This window comes from Protopterus annectens, chromosome 6.part0 (genome assembly GCF_019279795.1).
Source record: "Protopterus annectens isolate FY-2018-M chromosome 6.part0, PAN1.0, whole genome shotgun sequence".
Lineage (NCBI taxonomy): Eukaryota > Metazoa > Chordata > Ceratodontiformes > Protopteridae > Protopterus > Protopterus annectens.
In genome coordinates this window covers 21,029,302-21,036,830 of record NC_056737.1, presented here as the reverse complement: position 1 = coordinate 21,036,830, position 7,529 = coordinate 21,029,302, and positions in this window count along the sequence as shown.

Here is a 7,529-nt window from a genome sequence, read left to right as displayed (position 1 = left end):
AAGCTGTTTGGTATCTACAGATACCAGTGAGCCATGTGAAGATCACAGCATTGGAAGACAGTAACAGAAATATGGAGACGAGAGAATTAAGCAGAAGTGGAAGAGCAGGACAGATATAGGAAAGGCCTTTTCCTGGTGTTTCTGAGGAAAGAAAGGTTGAAGGAGAAAGCTGATATAATTAAAGAGGCAAGATGTCACAGGAGGCAAGATATGTGAACAGTATATAAATAAGGTATTGCTTGAAGATATAATATGTGGGTCTACAGCAGAAAACTTGAGAAAGGAAGTAGTAAGAAAGAGAAAATTGGCAAGGACAGTTATAAAAGCAGTGAAGAGGACTTTACACAAGGTACTGTAATGACAACTGTATTTTTTTCTCTCCCTTACAGGTATCTGGGTTAGCTGGAGTCCTGTGTCTTGGAATGAGCTGCTCCCTATAGTATATGCTCTGTGGTAAGAGAAATGATTTCAAAATTAAAGCCGTATAGGGCTGTACCAGACCAGTACCACAGTTTCTGTGGAGTTTAGCTGGTCAAGACTGACAAGCAAGAGAACAGAACTGAAACTGGTTTATGAACAGTGAACAGGAAGGATGTTAAAAGGAACTTCATTTTAACCTTGTTTAACTTTTTTGTTTCTTTCTAAGCTTCCATGCAAAAGAAGAAGGGCTAAAAGTTCTGGGGTATCCTCCCCACTCTAGTTGACTGAATAAGGGGATAGACTGAAAAGAACTTGCAAGAACATCATACGTGCAAGATGGAGGAATGGGAAGACTGTGGAACAAAGAAGTATTAAAATTGATCCTAGTGATACTGAAGCAAAAAACTACAGTACAGTAAACTGTTGATTGTACAGTTTAGTATGGTGAATATGTTTTTATAAAAATTTCAAATTAATTCTGTAATCTAATGCAGGCTCATGCTGTTTCTTCTTCTTCTCCTTTCGGCTTTTGCCATACTACAGAAGCCTAATAAACAGATACAGAAATATTCAGATATCGGCAAGTGAACATTAAAATGATAATGTAGATCATCTTTCTTTTTTTATTTACATTTTACATGCTCTGTTTTTTATGTTGTAGTATATTGTTTGAAGTTAATACAACTGCATACGCCTAAATGATTATGTTTTTGAGGGAATGAGATAGTTAGAAATACATAACAGACACTTGAAAGACAAGTAAGTGGAATAAGCAGGGAGGCATAGGAAAAAAGTGCCACAGTATGAGTGTCACGAGATTGATGCAGAGTTCTGAACTATTTGGAACAGGGTGTTTCACACTATAGATGTTTGGAAAATATGTGCTGAGGGGTTCCACTTATAGGAAGGGCTGACTCAGAAATTGCTGAGTAACCTGCCACGAGTCATACATAGGATGTAGAACAAAGCAATGAAACAGCACATAATTCTTCATTATCCACCTGTTCCCAATATGAGCTGGGAGTGTAAAAGCAACAGCAATGCACTAGCAGGTTGGGAAATTGAAAAGATGTTATGTTTTTCCTGCCTTCTGCCAGTACTAGGGTACTAAATTCTTGGCAGCACTTACATCAGTATGAGTCAAGGGGGAGAACACAGACAGAGGAGTCATGCTAACAGTTAGGAAAACAGAGAGAAGGGAAATGAATAGCTATCCCTCACCAATATATTTTTAGTAAGTTAAAAGTGAACTGTGCAGAACTAAGTGATGATAATGGAGGAAGAGGATATGCTGAAGAGAAGGAATGATAATAACAGGAAAGAGAATAATATGGTAAAAGGTGAAAAGAAGGTAGAAGAGGGTAAGGAAGTGGCATGGAAAAAGTGAAGAGTAAGACAGCTGACTATTTAAATGAAGAGAATGGAAATTTGGAGCAGCCAGGAAGATACTGTATTGATAAGCAATGCCATAGTTTTGACAGGCCAAAGGGTCATCCCCTGGATCATATCAGTCACAGAAGTGGTTACTCTAAAAATGGAATACAAACCTGTATATCTGTATATACTGAGAAAATAAACTGATACTCATTAAAATCCCAAAGTAAGAGTAGGGGGAAGAAGGGGGATTGAGAAACAGCCCAATTGGAAGAAAACAGACTATGGCTGAAGGGAGAGAAGTGGAAGTGAAAGTATGGAATGTAAATGGGTGAATGGGTTGAGAAATAAAAATAAAAAGGAAAGGACCTTGACTCATATAATGAATAAAAAAGCACCAATAATAGTGTTACAGGAGACCTACCCAAATAGGGAAGAAAGTAAAACGTGGAGAAGAGCAGGATACATAATAGTGATATGTGCATCCCAGGGGAATAGGACCGGGAATAGGAGACAGAGTGGGGTGATGATCACAAGGAAAAAATCATGCTCTCTGCAAGTGATAGGAATAATGAAGGATGACAAAGGCAGTTATGTAGCTTTAAAAGGAGAACTAGATGGACATAAAGTTACAATAATATAGGTATATATACCACCTAAAGCAACAATCAGGTTGCCGAGGAAGATATTAGGAGAGATCCTGAGATTTCAAGAAGGTGTAGTAATACACATAGGAGACTGGAATATCATAGATAGGAAAGCTCAAGGGGGGGCATGAGCAAGTAAGCTAACAAAGTGCTATACTTTAAAATGTGTATTTTTATTTATTTTATTGGCACTTATGTATTATCGCAACCAGATTTTCGCGGTTGCGAATTTCACACAATTCAACAGAAACGAGTGCATGAAACTGGTGTGAAGAATTTTGGGACTGACATATTATGGGAAAAGTTATACCATACTGTGGAAAACACAGGTTTGCTTCACTATTGTTGGATGCATTTGAGGCACTATTAGCAATGTTATAGCAGCATTCACATCAGCATCCAGAGAATGATTTGCAACCATTACTGTATGAGTCTGAACAAGTCTGTTAAACAGATGAGTGCTTCCACGCTGATCTAAAAGGGTATATGTGGATCACTGCTGTACTGCTGCAGCTAACAGCATGAAAGAAAAAAGAAAACAGTTTAATTTTTTTAAAAATGCTATGTACACTTCTGATCATAGCTCACCTCAGTTTTTAACTCCGTTGCCTTATCATGTCTGAACCACAGCTGTCCAGCAGTCCATCACGTTTTATCCGAGGTGTCCACAACACTTTGAATAACACTTTTTACCATGTTTCATGCACTTTCCTATTTAAGTATGAGAAATGTGTCCTTGAGAGATTATGTGTGCTACAGTTACACGGTGTATTTCCTGACTTGCTTTCCCTTCGATAATATCGATTTGAGAAATGCAGAGATCGTCAAACAGTTACAAGATCAAAGAGATACGTCTCTCCACAGTACAAAGTTGCACCCTTACTCCTCCTCCTGGATCATACCACCCTGTGACAGACTAACAATTATTTCTTTATTGATCCCTTTTCAGGTTAGGAGACCTGTTTCCGCACACACATAACGAACTATGGCAGTGCGTAAATCTGGTTGCGATAATATGCAAGTACCATTTTATTTTATTTAAACTTTGTTTACCGGGAACGTCTGACTGGGACACAGCCCATTTTCAGTAGAGGCCCGAGGAGAAACATTCCGGACACATGTCTTTGGAATGTGGGAGGGAAATGGAACACCCGGAGAAAACCCATACAAATGCAGGGAGGACATGCTGATTCTGCACAGAAGGCACCCCAGCTGAGAATTAAACAGGAGAACCTCTTGCTGTGAGGCAACACTACACTGTCCTCTCCATCTGTGTATGGAAGAGATAGGATGGTTGGATACCTACAGGATGGGGATAAAAGGGCAGCCCATAGCCAGATACACCCGTTTTCAGTAAGATTTAAATCATGGTCTAAGATAAAAGCTACATCAGAAGGGAATACTGCTATATGTTTAAAGAGGCCTTGATAGACCCCATAACATTAACAGATCATGCCTTTACAGGGATTAGGTTACAAGGAAAGTGAAGGGATGCTATGGAGAGGTAATGGGGAACCCCAGCATATCCGATAGAAAGTGAGAAGGAAAAATGATCAATGGGAGAGGCAATCAGGAAGATATTAGAAGAAAATGATGTGGACACAGCAGAAGTGTGGGATAAGATTAAGGAGCAAGTAAGAACCACTTTACAAAAGAACAAAGTGAAGATTCAAAGAAGATTCAAAGAAAGCTTTATTGTCATTTAGGAAACACAAGTGGAACCAAAATGAAATTTCGGGTATCAGCTCATCATAAGAGTACAGAGGCAAATTAAGTATAAAAAGAATAAGACATGACTAATACACATAAAAATACTACTTTTAACCTATTTTTAGTCAGGTAAAACTACCCATAAATATGAACCAAAAAGTATGAACAAATAGTACTGTACACAGAAAAAGACAAAAAAAGATAGTTTCTTAATATTGCATGAGGAATTATTGCAATTGCACTTTTAAGAGAAATATATTGCACTTCTGTAAGAATATATTAACTATAGTAAATTAAATAATGTATCATTTTCAGTGAAATATTACTATTGAGATGTCCAAGTTGATGTCAGAGTTTATGAGCCTTATTACTGTTGGATAGAATCTGTTCAAGAGCCTGGAGATCATACAGTGGATGTTGTGGTACCTCTTGCCAAATGAAAGTCTAGCAAACCAGACAAATGCTGGATGTGATGTGTTTTTAAGTATTTTGTATGCCCTCCTTATGCTTCTTCTTGTAAAAAGTTCTAGCATGGTTGGAAAATGTGTGCCCATTAGTTCTCCACAATCCTCACCACTCTTTAAACTTCTTCCTCTATGCCATACTTCTGTACCACACAGTAAAGTTGCAGGTGAGAATACTTTCAATAGGTCCTTTATAGTAAGTGGATTGAGCATTCAGAGGAAGCTTTTCTCTTTTGAGCCTTCTCAGGAAATGCAGGTTTTGGTGAACTTTATTAATTATCTGGCCTGTGTTCACGGACCAAGAGAGGTCTTCTGAGATGTGTACCCCCAGGAACTTTATAGATTGTACTCTCTCTACCACCTCACCATAGATCTCATGTGGCGAGTGAATGGATAGGCTTTTTCTGAAGTCAATGATAATTTCTTTAGTTTTGCTGATATTCAGATCCAAGTTGTTATTTTTGTACCATTTGATCAGAGAGCTTTCGTTCATGTATTCCCTCTTGTCATCATCCCTTATGAGACCCACTACAGTGGTATCGTCCGCAAATTTGATGATATGTGTGGAGGCTGCCAGCCCAACTGGCTAGAATTTCGTAAATAACCCTATGTCATTTGTAAATATTAATATAATCCATAGGCTTGTCTTACAAATATAAGAAAACTATATGTTATGTGTGTGTTAAACTGCATGTTATGTGCTGAGCTTCAAGAATGTAACCACAGTGTACCTGCTGGAGAACAGCAGAAATGTACATGGACTATGCAAATGTATGTTTTCATGGTAGAAGTTGGAACATAAAGAGTTAACTTGCAAACTCTGAGAAAATAAGTAGAGTTTTATGATTGTGTTTACCATAGCTAGAAGACAGAATGTCTGCAGCTAGAGTTTCTTTCTATTGTCTTAAGACAGAAATAATTGCTAGGTTTAAAATGTAAAACTGTTAATTGTTTTATGACTTCCAGTTTCAGGCAAGCTTCTAAGACAGAAATATTTTCATAGAGACATGTTAAATTGGGTTTATGTTAAATCACAGAACGCTTAAAATAGTGAATGCTGATTTATCGACCCTTAAAGAACGAAAGCTGACAATCATCGAAGACACGGAACAGAAATTTTTTTTCCCAGGGGAAAAAAATCACTGTTCCACACCCGATGTGGGGGGCTGTGTCCCCCACACCGCCTACTTAAATATACCAACTCCGAGATCGCACCACAGTGGAGGAAATGGCAAAGAGAAGAAAACGGCCCAGCGATATTTTCCCTGGGAAAAAAAATCTCTGTTCTGTATCTTTGGGATTGTCAGCTTTTGCTCTTAAAGGGTTGATAAATCAGTGTTCGCTGTTTTAAGCATTTGCTGATTTAATATAGACCCATTAAATTCTGTTGGTATCTGTTTAGCCTGGGAGCTAGAGGCAGGTGTCAAATAGTGATGTCATCTAGCTAACCCAGCAGTAATGTGTATTATTAGTTTAAGAACTATCTCAGAGAGAAAGTCTTTGCATTTCGTATTTGCCTCTGGACCTGTAAACATCTCACCAGTACTTGCCTTGCTCTGTAAGTAAGGCATAGATCATAGTATCTCTCTTAGAGATAAACAGGAAAATAGGAAGATCAGTCTAGATGTTTTCTGTATTTATATGAGACTGTCCTGCAATGTTGTTTTAAAGTATTTCCTGTGATTCTGAACTCTGTTGTCACTGTATTGGGTTATTGAGTATTGTCTTCTTCTGTTATTATTTATCATTAAATATAATTAAACCTTTTAATTGTGGCTGGTTTTGTTTAGAGATATTTAAGCTCTGAGTACTTGCATGTATTTGGTAACACTGTACAGGGTACTCTTAAATAGCCTTAAAGTTTGGACACAACATTTGGATAATAGTAACATTACCAATAGAATTGGTCACCCTTTGTAAGGGCCTTATAGTAGCTGATAAGGATGATTTGGTGGCAGCTGTAACTACCTTATAGTCTGGGCAGAAGGGGGCATAGCTAGTGAACCTGTGCCAGCCTTTCCCAGGAGTGTTTGTATATAAATCAAATCTCAAAGTGTGTGTGTGTGTGTGTGTCAGCTACTTGGGCAGGAACATGAAGCACTTGTTGGGCAGAGAGGGTGCTGGAGTGTTTGGCTTGACCACTTGGCTGAGATCTTAGCTCTATAGCTGTGCCAGTTGGGAGTCTTTTTGGGGATCTGGAGAGAGAGGGAGAAACCAGCCCCAGACTATGATCTCTGTGTGCTCTTAAGAGAAATTATACTTGACTGTATGTGTACTTGTCATCCTCCCAATGTGCACATCCCTCACTGGTGCTAGTGGTGAGGATTGAGGCTCCTTGATTACTGGCCCAGTGAAGGGGCATCACATATTAATTGTTTGGCAGTGGTGAGATTTCCACATCAAATATTAATTGGGTGATAGTGGTGAGTTAGCCACATCACATATTAATTGGCTTGTAGTGGTGTGGATATTGAATTCCTGTAGCTTGTGTACAGTGGTCAGTGAAGGTGTTTTTGTACTTTTAAATCAGCCACGCAGGTAACATTCAGAGTTCATATCCCAATTGTTTTATTTCTTTTGTTAGCTTAGTTAGTCAGGGAGAGAAGGCAAGCATGTCAGCAGAGGAGTATGGTAAGCTGACAAGGAGCCAGTTGGCTGAGATGTGTCAGACTAAAGGACTGGTGTATGCCAACCTGACTAAGGCAGATATGATTGCAGCTTTAGTCACAGCTGCATCAGAGAATAGCAACCAGGAGGACAATCAGACTGGCTGTGGGGATATACAACTCTCAGAGAATGGACAGCTCAACCTTTCCACAGAGGACTTAAAAATCCATCTGGAGTTAGAGACTTGAGCTAGCAGCCAAGTATTTAGAAATAGAGGCAACAGAGAGACTGAGGAAAATGAGAAACT